Genomic DNA, 16,394 nt, shown 5'->3' with positions numbered 1-16,394 from the left:
GTGGTTTTAGCCAGATCTAATCATTACTATGTTAGAATCCACAGAAACCATATAAATTAAAAAGCCAAAAACAACTTTAACAGAAGAGGACTGAAAGTAGACAATTTGTAGTCCCTAGTGCTAAATAAAACAAATACTACAGCCCAAACTGTTCCGTTCTACAAGCTGCATACCATACGTCGTCGCGACTCCACGACTCCGTGATCTTCGGCAGGGGTCTGATGATGTCACGAACCGACCGTCGCGTCGATGCATATAAGCAGTTGAGCTTGCTGAGCTTGTTGGAGACTGTAAAGCCTCCGATGATGTCTCCAGCACTGAGAGGCGAATTGTCAGGAAGGGAATTATGCCTTGAACAACGGCCTTATGCCCATAAAACAAATATCGGCAATAACACAAAACGGGCCCTGAAAGCTTGCATTCTATGATTTTGGGATTTTTCCTCTTAATTTATTTAGATTTTTTTCTCCTACTTATAGTTCTTATTTTTCTTATCACTGTAGATATTATCAACTATTTCAGGGTTTTATCCATTTTCCATGGCTGTGTATCTGACCGTCTTCAGTTCTGTTTCAAAGATCTTATCAGATAGTGTTAACGGTATTATCCCGTACACCATAGTATGAAAGAAAACCCCTTCTTTATGTGACTTGGGGCGAACGAGGTACTGTGGATTATCCCATCAGGCATGGCTAGTTTTCGGGAAACATTAAATACATCAGTCCCGTGTTCATAACGGCTAGTCACATCTAAAAAGTTTATACCCTTGTGTTTTTCATATCCAGTGATAAATCGTATGTTTTTGTGCAGCTCATTGAATTTCTTATTAAGTGCAGTCCTCTTTTGTTCCAATGAACAAAGTGATCGTGTCACATACATAGCGTCCGTAACACACTGTCCTGGAAACTAGCGCTGGTTGCTCTATTAGAAGCTTATTTTGTCTGTCATCAGGAAAAATGTTAACATTATAGCTAACAGAAAGTGTGCCATTTGTAGTCCTGCCTACTTTGACATGACAGCTCATTCTTGCGACGAAGTTTCCTGTTCACAGACATGTAGAAAAAGATATGGTGTGCTACCCGTGTGTGGTGTGTACGGAAAGAATGCCGTCAGTGGAGCAGGGGCTCTATTCTGATCGCCGGAGTCTTATGTGGTCGCTACGTGCGTTCACGGGAAACTTGTGGAAACCGGAAGCTAAGACGACAAGCACAGGACAAGGAGGAGAAGTGTAACTGAAAGGAAGTACTTGAAGAAGCTGTTCTAGCGGCGACCCTTAGCAGTTCCGCGGTGGTACGCGGCATGTTGACAAGAAATGTTGTATCAATTATCTTCAGGAATTTCATTCACAGTTAGCTTGTTAGGACTCGAAGGCCGGAATTTCGAAAGTAGTCAGGAATTTTGGTGGTTTGCTCTTCAGTGCCTGCAGTACGATACGACGCAATTTACCGACGAAGTGACTTTATAAGTTACGGCAATGTCAATTTACGAGACAAGTATTACATGGCGAGGAACAATCCTCGTAGAATGCGTGCATTCCTGCTTCAGAGGAGTGCAACACCTTAGGATGTTTTATTGGCCGGCCGCAGTGGACGAGCGATTCTAGGCGCTTCAGTCTGGAACCGCGCAACCGCTACGGTCGCAGGTTCGAATCCTGCCTCGGGCATGGATGTGTGTAATGTCCTTAGGTTCGTTAGGTTTACGTAGTTCTAAGTTCTAGGGGACTGATGACCTCAGATGTTAAGTCCCATAGAGCTTAGAGCCATGTGAACCAATTTGATATTTTATTGTCTGACTTCTTCCTAGCCATATCACATGGAAACATTTCTTTACTTTTATCAGACACTCCATGGGGGTGTATTCGACTGGAACATGATGGCTGTCCAGAATTTCTGTCTCCTGTTGGCTACAGAAACAAAATTATCTGATCGTTATTTCGATGGAATTTTGCTATAAAATGATCTAGCTGCTTTTCTATCTTGGCGCACTTCATTGAAGAGCAGCAATAACGAATACAGCAAACGAAGAAGCCCAATGTTCCAAATTATGTCCTATATTTGGAACACTTGCTTAAGCGAACCGTATATAAATATTTAGTACATAGGAATTTTTGCACCTGACAGAGAATCGTTAGTTAATTATAACTGGTGCAGTTTGTCCACTGACTTGGTTGTTGCAATTATAACAGTTTCCAGAAGCGTACTTTGTCATAATATCCCAGCGACAGGTATACGTGAGCTATTACAATATCCCGAACAGCTTCCAAGTTCCTCTATTCCTGCGGGATCAAATGGCTCCGAGCGCTATGGGACTTAAGTTCTGAGGTCATCAGTCCCCTAGAACTTAGAACTACTTAAACCTAAGTAACCTAAGGACATCACACACATCCACGCCCGAGGCAGGATTCGAACCTGCGACCGTAGCGGTCGCGCGGTTCCAGACTGTAGCGCCTAGAACCGCCTGCAGGATCAGTCAGAAACACTTACCCCTCTGTCGATTCTTCTGGTGGAGGACAGCGTCAGGTAATCGTTTCCAAACTGTACTAACGTGGAATGAATGAATGTGAATGGCATTTTTCTCAGACGTCTCGGCATATCTGAGAAGGATCGGTGGCATTGTCGTTTTGGGAGAATCGATGGAACGCCGAATGGTGCGACAGATCTCTAGTACAGAATTAGACAAGACAGAACAACGCGTGTTTCCTAAAACCTGTTCTCTTGCATATGTACACATAAACTTCTTTGAATTAGTCTCCTAAAAATAATTCGCATAGGTCAGGACGTAATCCGTGGTTGCATTTCAAAGTTAGAAATCTACCTGGTATTTGTCTAATACATTGACGGAAAAAATCGCAACACCGAGAAGGAGATGTGCGACATAAACGAAAGTTGTTAGGCGTATCTGTACAGCTGAAAGATGATGTCTGTTCAAATTTCGTGCCAATCGCATAAGAGTGCCACTATGAGGACGAAAATCAGGTTTGCTTTAAATAGACGCTGTAACGGTCGTGACCGTCAGTTAACTTTGAGAACGAAAGTGGTGAATGATGTTAGTCAAGAATGCCTTTAAGGCGACAAAGACGCCTTTATCAACGCCTCACTGAGTTTGAACGAGGTCGTGTAATGGGGCTACTAGAAGCTGGATGTTCCTTCTTCGATATTGCAGAAAGACTTGGCAGGAATGTAGCGACTTCCATGACTGCCGGCAGCGGTGGTCACGAGAACGTACGGTTGCAAGAAGACAGGGCTCCGGATGGCTCGTGGCAGTACCGAGCGGGAAGACCGTCGTGTTCGGCGTATGGTTCTGGCGCATCGTACAGATCCTACAGCAGCAATATGAGCAGCAGTTGCCACAACAGTGACACAACGAACTGCTACAAATCGGTTACAGCTCCTCGCCAGACGCCCTGCAGCGACGTTCCACTGACCCCAAACCACCGCCACTCACGACTTCAGTGGTGTCAAGCGCGAGCTCATTGGAGGGCAGGGTGGAGGTCTGTTGTTTGTTCTGATGAAAGCTGGTTCTGCTTCGCTGCCAGTGATCGTCATGTGTTGGACATAAGGAGGTTAGCTGAGCGCCTGCAACCAACCTGTCTGCATGCTAGACACACTGGACCTACACCTGGAGTTATGGTCTGGGGTGCGGTTTCATATGACAGCTGGATCACGCTCGTGGTTATATTACGCATTATGACTGCAAATTTGTACCTCAGTCTGGTAATTCGACCTGTTGTGCTGCCATTCACGAACAGCATTCGGGCGATGTTTTCCAAGAGCATAACGTCCACAAACCGCTGTTATAACCCAACATAAAACTGAAACTCCTCCTGAACAGGCCATAAAGGCCCAACGGTACCGACCAGCCGCCGTGTCATCCTCATACCACAGGCGTCACTTGATGCGGATATGGATGGGCGTGTGGTCAGCACACCGCTCTCCCAACCGTATGTCAGTTTCAGAGATAGGATCCGCTACTTCTCAGTCAAGTAGCTCCTCAGTTCGCCTCACAAGGGCTGAGTGCAGCCCGCTTACCAACAGCGCTCGGCAGACCGGATGGTCACCCGTACAAGTGCTAGCCCAGCCCGACAGCGCTTAACTTCGGTGATCTGACGGAAACGTGTGTTACCACTGCGGCAAGGCCGTTTATTACCCTTCATGCTCTGCAGATACGTTGCCTTGGCCTGGTATCACCAGATACGTCTCCAAATGAGCACATGTGGGGCATCATAGTATGACAGCTCCAGCGTCATCGACAAAGAGCATTAACTGTCACTGTATTGACCGACCAAGTGCAACAGACACGGAAATCATTCCACAAACTGACATCCGGCATCTGTACAACACAATGTATGCACGTTTGCACGCTTATATTCAACACATTGGCCGTTACACTGGCTATTAATGTATTAGTATTTCACATTTTCAGTGGCTTATCTCGCGCTTACATTAAGCTGTGATCTTGCAACGTTAATCACTTAAATATTTAACCTAGACAAATGCATTCTCGAAATTTCGTTACTCCACGTTAACTATTTTTTGGAGTACCGATTTATTTTCCGTCAGCGTATAACACAGTTCTAAGAAGATATCTACATCCATATCTACATATACACTCCGCTAGCCACCAAGCGATGTGTGGCGGAGGGTACAATTCGCGCCAGAGTCATATTCCCCCCACCCCCTCCCCCCCTCTGTTCCACTCGCGGATCGCGAGAGGGAAAAACGACTGTCTGAACACCTCAGTACGACCTCTGATTTCCCTTATCTTTGAAGGGTGATCATTGCGCGATTTGAAAGATGGTGGTAATAATATATGCTCTACATCCTCGGTGAAGATAGGATTTCGGAATTTAGTGAGCAGCCCCTTCTGTTTAGCGCGCCGGCTATCTGCAAGTGTGTCCCACTTCAAACTTTCTATTAGATTTGTAACGCTCTCGCAATGGCTAAATGTACCAGTCACGAATCCTCCCGCTCTTCTTTGGACCTAATATGTTTTATCTTCCGTGGTGAACGATACCGAACGTACAAATTCGGAAACTCAGGGTATTTCATGGTTGAAGCAATGAAAGGAATATCGTGACTTTCTGATTCAAGCTAATGACGCATTTCTTTTTGGGTCCACGCTGATCTTGATCTATATTTATACTTATGATAAGTGTAACTGTGTTCACAAAGGTCATGGAACATTCTAAACCTATACTGGTCATCGAACTCACCCGCAAAAACTTTACCTCAGCAAGCTCAAGTGATCTAGCGCTTGTATTTCACTGCAGGATGCAGGAGCAGATAACACTGTCGTAGCGGAGCACGAGCTACTGTTTGCTGTGGCATTAAGTGGATGAAAGAGAGTCGTGCGGCTGAGTTGCCGCTCATTATAAACGGTGGCGCCGATGGCCCGGCAGCCGCTTCGCCCAGCGGCCCCGCCACTGCCTTCCGCACCCGCAACATCGCCGCGCTGCGCCGGTGGCGGAGGACTAGCTCCGCACACTACTGCACAGCTGCTTAAGTAGCCACCTGTTACGCTCACAGAGTCGACGTACATCTGTTTCCATAGCTGCTACACTCGGCACATCGCTGCACAAATGGTTCAGTAACAGCTGCACCTACTACGTCGCTGTACTACTCTGCATTCAGTTCGGTCTCCGGGTTTTATCAAGCGCCTTCGCCAGCAAGTAAGTGTTTCTTATATCTTCTAAAAACTATAACTCTTCTTAATCTATCCTCTTTTTAAGAATACGGCGCGGCAAAGTAAATGCTACGACCCGATTCCCGCAGTTCATCGTCAAGATTAAACTATTCTCCCTAAAAGCAGTCTGTGATCAAACTGAGTGGGAATGCGCTGCACCGTGCCGTAGGCATCATGAGAGTGCGCGACGTGCCAGCGTAAGGAGTACTGATGCCGCTGTGCGCACTTCTATGATGTCTACGGCATGATGCGGTGTGTTTCCGGTCAGTTAGGTCCTAGACAACTGCTTTTAGTGGGATATTGGTTTAATCTTGACGATGAACGGTGGGAAATGGCTCGTTGCATTTACTTTGCCGCGTCATGACTGTTTAAAAAAATAAAGAAACTTATTACCTGAAGAAGCATCTCCACTAATGCCAAACCTATCGTGACTTTTTAATCATAAGATTTTGGCAGCCAGTGCGCAAGGTTTTATTCACCTTGTGCTACCATTACAATAGCGAGGGGAAAAGTATTCGGCCTTTCAGTCAAAGACTATGCTTGTATATCACAAATGCAGCTGCTTTTCTGCGTAGTCTCCTCTTAGATCCATAAAATTTGTCCAGAGTATTTCCCACTTGTTAATTCGCTTCCTGAAGTAGATTTCTAGGAGGCACGCAAAATGTCTGTGAGAAGAGTGGAAATCTCAAACATTCAATGTGCTATTTTTTCACAAAATGCTTTTTCAGCGATATTGTTTTCTCGGCATTATGTTGCATGTCTCTAGATCTGTTCCAAGATCTAAATAATGGAGAAAATGTTTCAAACATTCACTACAAGAACTGCTTTCTCTGTGCCAAGTACCATGCTGTAACGTTTCCTCCATTTAGCTTGGGATGGTTTGAAAAGATAATACACAAGTTTTTGGTGAGTGGGCGCAGCTTTTTGAACTGCGAGAAAGGTTTTGTAATTACAGAGTGTTCGGAAATTCCCGTTACAAACTTCTAGGACTTGTAGAGGAGAGTGAGTACATAATATTTTGAACAGGAACCCATGTCAGGAAACGTCATCCACAGACGCTACAAAGTGTCAAAGTTACAGGCGCCTGCGCCTGTACATGATGTACGAGTATATACAGGGTGATTATGTGATGATGTTACGAACTTTTAAGGCTGATGGGGATGGGTAAATTTGTCAATTTGAGGTATGGGTCCCTGGTTCGGAAACGAACAAGCCGGAAGTTACAAGCGAAAATCATTCTGATACCTTTGACAGTGGAATATATGTACCGGTATTGTTGCCGTGGATGTAGGGTTTCCAACTTTCAGAGGTAGTAGTAGTACTAAGGTATTCTGCCTTACGGTAGGTCTTGTCATGGGTTAAGCGTCTTCCACTTTTGTCTGTCCATATTCAGACTTTTCATTTCTGAATATTTGCCTTCGTTGATATTGTCCAGCATTTGCTATCATCTTTTTCCTCTTCCCCTTTTTCCCTCCACCATTCCTTCTATTCCTTCCCTCAAAAAACAGTCCCTCCTCAAACAATGTCCAATCCAGTTCCGTTTTTTCTTGCTGATGACTTTCAACATGTTTCTTTATTCTCCAACTCTTCTGAATACTTCTTCATTCCTTACTCGGTCTTCCCATTTCACTTTTTCCATTCTTCTCCATATCCACATCTCTAGTGCCTTCAGTCTTCTTTCATCTTCCTTCCTCAATGTCCAGGTCTCCGCACCATATAGTGCAACGCTCCAGATGTAACATTTGGCAAGTCTTTTCCTCAGATCTTTGTTTAGTGGTCCACAAAGTAATTTCTGTTTCCTCTTGAATCCTTCTTTTGCCATTGCAATTCTTTTCCTAATTTCTGTTGAGCAATACATATCATCCATTATTACACTTCCCAAGTAATTGAAGTTATTCACTTGCTCTATTTCCTCTCCCCCTATTTTCATATGAAATTTTCTCCCCTTTCCTCCAATTATCATACTTTTCGTTTTCTTCTTGTTAATATTCATTCCACATTCTTCTAATTTTGTGTTTAGATCATCTAACATTTGTTCCATCTCTCTTGCACTCTCTGCCATCACAACCATGTCGTCTGCAAATCTTATACACTGCAATCTCCGACCTCCTATACAAACTTCAGAGGTAGTAGTATGGACTAAAATAAGAAAAAATGTCTAGTAAACATTGGCTCCAAAATGCATACCTTAAGAGTTATGAGCACCTGTTCACTTCTGTTAGTGTGAAACATGTCTACTGTACCCTCCTCCACATCCTTGAAAATTTATAACATCATCAAGGAATCACCTGTATGTACGCGAATGTACATTTACAGGCATCGACGCCTGTAACTATGGCGCTCTGTAGCGTCGTTGGATGGCGTTTCCGGAATTTCCTAACACCCTGTACGGAGGAAGGATAAAACGTTATCGCCCGCATCTCGTGGTCGTGCGGTAGCGTTCTCGCTTCCCACGCCCGGGCTCCCGGGTTCGATTCCCGGCGGGGTCAGGGATTTTCTCTGCCTCGTGACGGCTGGTTGTTGTGTGCTGTCCTTAGGTTAGTTAGGTTTAAGTAGTTCTAAGTTCTAGGGGACTGATGACCATAGATGTTAAGTCCCATAGTGCTCAGAGCCATTTGAACCATTTGAACCAAAAAAACGTTATCGAGGCCTTTATACCGCTGGATTTACGCAAGGATGCTGAGTCAGCTGAAGCTACGAAATTATTCCACGTAATTCCAAGGCATACAGCTGACTTATTTGATTTTAAAGATGCTACTGAACCTCTGCTGCCAATGAAAGCGTCTTAAGATCTCTAAATGCAACATGATCAAAGCGTCTCACACTCATTAATCTCAAAAAGGTATTAAAAAATTCTTACCCTGAACACAAGAGTGGAAAAATGTCAGTGTGTTCAAAAGAGGAAAGATCATGGCAAATTTGTGCCAAGCCGTACTTCGTTTGAAAGACTAGCCATGTTTATCAGTTGGAAAACAGAAAGATCTGTTGACGAAGTTGCCATTTCTTCCTCAACAACATAGGGTGTTCGACAGCAAACTTTACAACATCTGATCCCAAGAACAGAATTGTGTAAAAAACAGTAGTCAATACTAAGAGATTTTTCTCGCGAATTTAGTTTTGTCCTGTAAAAAATTTAAGAAATATGTGAATTGGTTTTTATTGACTGCACTTCTACTAATTGAAAAATTTCTTATGCATTTCTGAATTTGTACTATCGCAAATGAAACGTAGTGCCTCAGCGTTAATAGCACATGACACAAAAACTTTATTATTGGCACTTGGAAACTGGTCAGTTACCTTGTATGACACCTAGAACGTTCTTAATAAATGATTTATTTTCTAATTTGTCTCATTATTGTTGCAGTGATGAAGTGATAAGCATAATTATGTGATGTCAGAATTTTTGGGGTACAAATAAGCTCGTACAATGAGCTTCATTGTTTATCCATTCTCCTAAAACTGTGAAATTTCGCACTTAAAACGTTTGACATTTCCAATCTTTATATATAGCTGTCATTCTTTCGACGAAATACGTTTTTCTTTCAAACATTTCTTGACGTGTGTTAGCACGATGACAAATCTGACGAAATTTATGGAAGTTCCAAAAAGTTGTATGACAAAATTTTTATCGTAAACGTTCCGTAATTTGCTAATGATAAAGTAAAACAGTGATATGTAATATAATACTCATTTTTTGGTTTAGTTAAAAACATTATAAGTTTATTGATGAATAAGTTCACCTGTGTCATGTTCACTTTAAGTAAAAAGTGGAAGTATTAGTTAGGACTATAACAAGATCATCTTGAGATACTGAATGTATTAACTTACATACCAAAATTTTATAATTAATGTCTACTTAGTAAAGAAGACAATATTATTCTCAAAAGGACAAAGTATCTCAGATCTGAAGGTTTTTCTTTTTTACTTGAGAACGGGCAAACGAGTACTATTCGTGTAAGTAAGAGGAATAGGTAATTTTAGTTGGAGCCTTGGAATTATAACATAATATACTTAAAAGTATAAATAAGGTTCTTGGTCTACAGTTTTCAAACTAATGAAAATATTTGTAAAAAATAGACACACCATCTTAAAGTTGTATAATTTTGTCACTAAAACATTTACATACTTTTTCCATATTCATCTAGAAATTTTAATGTTATAATTAATCAAATTAAACGTTGGAAAGCACATGACAAAAGTTACATAGCTTTATCAATTTTGACAAAGTCGAAAAATGTTCTACGCCTGTGAGAAGTTGTCTTAAGCAAATACAAACAAAACCTGTTGCAGACATCACAGAAAGTGTTGCATATGTGATATGCTTCAATGAAATTGGCAAGAAATTTTAATTGAGGATCACAATCAAATTTAAGAAAATTAAGGAAGCTCTATCAACCTGGAAATTTATTCTTCATAGTGTTACCCTCATTTATTTATAACAATCTCACTTTTTGCACCTATGGTCACAGTGAATCACTTACCTGTTAACGTGATTAGTATTTCCTTTGGGGTGCCACAACGTCGCCTGCATCTAAATGGACCAGCGTCATCTATACAACTTATAGTTCTAGAACTATGTTTTATATGATTTCAGTTGAGACAAAGACAGGGACCAGTCCTACCATAGGTATAAAAGAAAAAGCCCCGTTCAGAGTGACAGACATAAGAGACAAACAGCCATTATCCAGACAGCAGAATCGAGTATGGCCTGGTTCACATTGTTGTTTGACAAGCTAGACCTCTAAGCGGAAGCTACATGGGTTGATTGTATACATTGAGGTCATTCTGTGTAAATGTTTTGATGCAAGTTTCTTTATTCACTAACTTGGAAAAACCGTAAGTAGTTGTCTCCATATGACTGAAGAGGAAATGGAAGTGGGTGGGATAGTATTCGAGAAATGATGACGCTCACTGCACTGATAAACAAATAAGAGAGCAACGATCATGTAGAGGTGCCCTAACAGTTATGTTATTCCAGAATGAGATTTTCACTCTGCAGCGGAGTGTGCGCTGATATGAAACTTCCTGGCAGATTAAAACTGTGTGCCCGACCGAGACTCGAACTCGGGACCTTTGCCTTTCGCGGGCAAGTGCTCTACCATCTGAGCTACCGAAGCACGACTCACGCCCGGTCCTCACAGCTTTCACAGTTTTAATCTGCCAGGAAGTTTCATATCAGCGCACACTCCGCTGCAGAGTGAAAATCTCATTCTGGAAACATCCCCCAGGCTGTGGCTAAGCGATGTCTCCGCAATATCCTTTATTTCAGGAGTGCTAGTTCTGCATGGTTCGCAGGAGAGCTTCTGTAAAGTTTGGAAGGTAGGAGACGAGATACTGGCAGAAGTAAAGCTGTGAGGACCGGGCGATGGTAGAGCACATGCCCGCGAAAGGCAAAGGTCCCGAGTTCGAGTCTCGGTCGGGCACACAGTTTTAATCTGCCAGGAAGTTTCAGTTATGTTATTGTACACATTTCCACAACCAGGTCGTCGAATACGGAACACGTTACCAAACGCAGTTTCATATATGCAGCACGCTAACAAATATACAGAAACATAGAGGACTGACTAAAAGTTTAAAAGTTACCCGCTTTAACCCTTTCGTGGGCCGTGGGAGATATACTTCTCTCTAAACGTATTTCCTTACAGCGTTTATAGGAATATATGTTATCACTTCTGTATCCTTCGGGAATTTAGTGGCAGTCCGTTGCAGTGTTATTTAAGGACATGGTACCTGGATGAACTGAAAGAACCAGAGGTTGTAGAGACTTTCAGACAGAGCATTAGGGAACGATTTACAAGTACAGGGAAAAGAAATACAGTAGCAGAAGAATAGATAGCCTTGAGAGATGAAATAGCGAAGGTAGCAGAGGATCAAGTAAGTAAAAAGACGAAGGATATTAGAAATCCTTGAGTAATAGAAGAGATGTTGAACTTAATTGATGAAAGGAAAAAATTTAAAAATGCAGTAAACGAAGCAGGTGAAAAGGAATACAAAAGTCTCAAAAGTGAGGTCGATACGAAGTGCAAAATGACTAAGCAAGGATGGCTAGGGGACAAATGTAAGGATGTAGAGGCATATATCACTAGGGGTGAGATAGATACTGCCTACAGGAAAAGTAAGGAGACCTTTGGAAAAAAGAGAACCATGTGTATGAGTATCAAGAGCTCAGATGGAAAACCAGGGAAATCAGAAAGATGGAAGAAGTATACAAAGGATCTGTACAAAGGTGATGTACTTGAGGGCAGTATTATGGAAATCGAAGAGGACGTAGATGAAGATGAAATGGGAGATATGATAGTGCGTGAAGAATTTGACAGAGCAGTGAAAGATTTAAGTAAAAAAAAAAGGCCCCAGGAGTAGACAACATTCCATTAGAACTATTGATGGCCTTGGGAGAGCCAGCCGTGACAAAACTCTATCATCTGCTGAGCAAAATATATGAGACAGGCGAAATACCCTCAGACTTCAAAAAGAATATAATAATTCCAATCCCAAAGAAAGCAGGTGCTGAAAGGTGTGAAAATTACCGAACTGTCAGTTTAATAAGTCACGGCTGCAAAATACTAACACGAATTCTTTAAAGACGAATGGAAAAACTGATAGAAGCCGACCTCGGGGAAGATCAGTTTGGATTTCGTGGAAATGGTGGAACACGCGAGGCAATACTGACCCTAGGACTTATTTAGAAGATAGATTAAGGAAAGGCAAACCTACGTTTCTAGCATTTGTAGACTTAGAGAAAGCTTTTGATAATGTTCACTGGAATATTCTCTTTCAAATTCTGAAGGTGGCAGGGGTAAAATACAGGGAGCGAAAGGCTATTTACAATTTGTACAGAAACCAGATGGCAGTTATAAGAGTCGAGGGACATGAAAGGGAAGCAGTGGTTGAGAAGGGAGTGAGACAGGGTTGTAGCCTATCCCCAATGTTATTCAATCAGTATATTGAGCAAGCAGTAAAAGAAACAAAAGAAAAATTCGGAGTAGGAATTAAAATCCATGGAGAAGAAATAAAAACTTTGATGCTCACCGATGACATTGTAATTCTGTCAGAGACAGCAAAGGACCTGGAAGAGCAGCTGAACGGTATGGACAGTGTGTTGAAAGGAGGATATAAGATGAACATCAACAAAAGCAAAACTAGGATAATGGAAAGTTGTCGAATTAAATAGGGTGATGCTGAGGGAATTAGATTAGGAAATGAGACGCTTAAAGTAGTAAATGATTTTTGCTATTTGGGGAGCAAAATGACTGATGATGGTCAAAGTAGAGAAGATATAAAATCTAACTGGAAATGGCAAGGAAAGCGTTTCTGAAGAAGAGAAATTTGTTAACATTGGGTATAGATTTGAGTGTCAGGAAGTCGTTTCTGAAAGTATTTGTATGGAGTGTAGCCATGTATGGAAATGAAACATGCACAATAAATAGTTAGACAAGAGGAGAATAGAAGCTTTCGAAATGTGGTACTACAGAGGAACGCTAAGATTAGATGGGTAGATCAGGTAACGAATGAGGAGGTACTGAATACAATTGGGGAGAAGAGGAATTTGTGGCACAACCTGACTGAAAGAAAGGATCGGTTGGTAGGACGTGTACTGAGGCATCAAGGGATCACCAATTTAGTACTGGAGGGCAGTGTAATCGTAGAGGGAGACAAAGAGATGAATGCACGAAGCAGATTCAGAGGGATGTAGGTTGCAGTAGGTACTGGGAGAAGAAGAAGCTTGTGCAAAATAGTGTTGCATGGAGAGTTGCATCACACCAGTCAGTCTATGGACTGAGGACCATAATAACAAAAATAAAAGAAAACATACAATAAAAACAGAAAACGCTGTTCATTATTTTTTATGTGTGATGACAACACATTACAGTACACAAAAGGGAAGTGTGTAATCCATTTACCACCAGTTTTAACACTTCGCAAAAGTGCCATGGTAATATATGTAACACCACTGTTTTTGGTCCTAAAACACAAAAAAGTTGTCAGAAAATAAATATAGTCAGTTGACCACATTTCTGATAGGCCAGCAAAAAAAGTTATCTTCGCTGGGTTGCTACAAAAGATGCGTCTGTGAATGGGTTAAAAATATCCTGTCAGGGTTGCCAGATGAAAGTTACCTCCTTCTCCTCACAAAGATTGCAAGCTGGGATCGCCAGCTGAAGCCATCTGCTGTTTTGAAAAGCCTGGCAGGGATCGCCAGATAAAGCTAACTGCAAACATGAATGGGAACCATGGCGTTACAGCAGAAGCACGTGGCTTAAGCATGGGAGTTCATTGCATTTGTTTCTTTTACTGAAAAGCGTTGTCTGTCTCTGAATCGAGATTGTAAACAAGAGCGTATTATTTTCCCCAGAGAAGGATATATCTGGTGTGACATAGTAACCGAAAGCAGTTTTGTTAACTCTGAACCACAATTTTATTACTTTCATTATGCGTATGATAGCCAAAGTGAATAAAACGGACAATAAATTTACAGAGCAAGGGAACACACAGAGGTCATCCGTAATTATAGTCTAATACGACAAACCGGACGGCCTTTACTCGTAATAATTTTTAAGGTATGTGGCCCATCGGTACTGGAGAGAAGTAATACACTGATTTACTGAAGCGCCCATAAACTGGGACAGCGTTATCCGCCACATGAGTAGCGAAAGGACATATGAGATATCGAGACATAAACGAAAGATGTCAGTGACGCATCAGTTCGCAAGCACGATGAAAGTAGAAACATCATTGTATTCCACCGCTAAGTAATCACACATCTATAGTAAGCCTACCAGAGAGAAAATGTCCCTTTTCAATGATCGGCTTCGAGTTTGCAAAAACATGTGAAGTCGGATTTGGCAAATAAACAGATTTAGGTGGTCACTGACGAAGAAGAGGCACGATCATCTCTCTCTACCTAGATTCCACAGGTAAATGTGATAGTTGTAGTACCAAAATTCACAGTAGTGATTCGTTAGCTTTGTTTTGATTTAGAACAAAGGGACAGGAAACACTTAGCAATTCAACTTTAGAGCAACAAGGAGTCATGACCTCAGGTGGTGGCCAAGAGGGAGGAAAAATTTTATGCTTCGCGAAGATTCATGAGACTCGATTGTAAAATGCAAGTAAACGCGTTGTTGAATAAATGCTGAACACACATGTCTCAGAAAGTTACCGGACAAGCAGCTAGTTTAGATACTTTTCAACATCACTTCGGAAAGCGTTGAGGTGAAGAAAATATCTCTCGTCAAAAGGGAACTAACATTGCACAAACCAATGAAACACAATAAATTTAAAATTTAGATAAATGTAGGCAATCATAACCACACTCTTCTACTAGTTGTCATGGCTGCACCGCATTTCAGTTAAGTCCAAAGCGCCCTCGAAGAGACCTCGTTATCTACACTCAGGGAATACTGAAAAACTTACTATAAATTCTCTCTAACATTAGAAACCTGAAGAAAGTTGTTAAGCACTATGATTGCTGAAAACGAGACACCCTGCTAACTTTATCCATAAAGGATACGGACTGTTCGCAAAAACACAACCAATGATAGTACTGCAGCCATAGTGCGGCCACGCCAGAGAGCTTGAGAAAGAAACGTGGTGGGGGCTAGCAAATAGACGCCTAACAGCCTCTTTCCAACATAACGCTCTGAACACTAAAACTTTCCTTGACAAGCCCTATGGATAGAGACAAGCCTCTCTTCTTTTTTCCATCACCATCACAAGTTGGCGGAACAACCAACTCATGCTAGAGTTTACAGTTTCCCGTGAAAGTTTCAGACCAAACCGAAACACACATCCATGTTTTCAAACACAGGACGGATGCAAACACAAAAATATATACATATTGTTGTTGTTGTTGTGGTCTTCAGTCCTGAGACTGGTCTGATGCAGCTCTCCATGCTACTCTATCCTGTGCAAGCTTCTTCATCTCCCAGTACCCACTGCAACCCACACCCCTCTGAATCTGCCTAGTGTATTGATCTCTTGGTCTGCCTCTACGATTTTTACCCTCCACGCTGCCCTCCAATGCTAAATTTGTGATCCCTTGATGCCTCAAAACATGTCCTACCAACCGATCCCTTCTTCTAGTCAAGTTGTGCCACAAACTTCTCTTCTCCCCAATCCTATTCAATACCTCCTCATTAGTTATGTGATCTACCCATCTAATCTTCAGCATTCTTCTGTGGCACCACATTTCGAAAGCTTCTATTCTCTTCTTGTCCAAACTGGTTATCGTCCATGTTTCACTTCCATACATGGCTACACTCCATACAAATACTTTCAGAAACGACTTCCTGACACTTAAATCTATACTCGATGTTAACAAATTTCTCTTCTTCAGAAACGACTTCCTTGCCATTGCCAGTCTACATTTTATATCCTCTCTACTTCGACCATCATCAGTTATTTTACTCCCTAAATAGCAAAACTCCTTTACTACTTTAAGTGTCTTATTTCCTAATCTAATCCCCTCAGCATCACCCGATTTAATTTGACTACATTCCATTATCCTCGTTTTGCTTTTGTTGATGTTCATCGTATATCCTCCTTTCAAGACACTGTCCATTCCGTTCAACTGCTCTTCCAAGTCCTTTGCTGTCTCTGACAGAATTACAATGTCATCGGCGAACCTCAAAGTTTTTACTTCTTCTCCATGAATTTTAATACCTACTCCGAATTTTTCTTTTGTTTCCTTTACTGCTTGCTCAATATACAGA

At 41.8% G+C, this 16,394-nt stretch overlaps 1 protein-coding gene across 1 annotated transcript in view; it reads left to right on the top strand.

The window, feature by feature from the left end:
* The first annotated feature begins 5,412 nt into the window (after positions 1-5,412).
* The window catches only part of LOC126236072 (solute carrier family 22 member 7-like), an 84,923-nt gene continuing 73,941 nt past the window's right edge, over positions 5,413-16,394 (top strand). Inside the window, exon 1 of the mRNA XM_049945130.1 lies at positions 5,413-5,668. The gene's annotated coding sequence lies outside the window, so the exon portion shown is untranslated. The remainder of the gene's footprint in view (positions 5,669-16,394) is intronic.

This window comes from Schistocerca nitens, chromosome 1, assembly GCF_023898315.1.
Source record: "Schistocerca nitens isolate TAMUIC-IGC-003100 chromosome 1, iqSchNite1.1, whole genome shotgun sequence".
NCBI classification, from domain to species: Eukaryota; Metazoa; Arthropoda; class Insecta; order Orthoptera; family Acrididae; genus Schistocerca; species Schistocerca nitens.
Note: the sequence above shows the minus strand (reverse complement) of the source record. Positions and strands in the feature narration are given on the sequence as shown.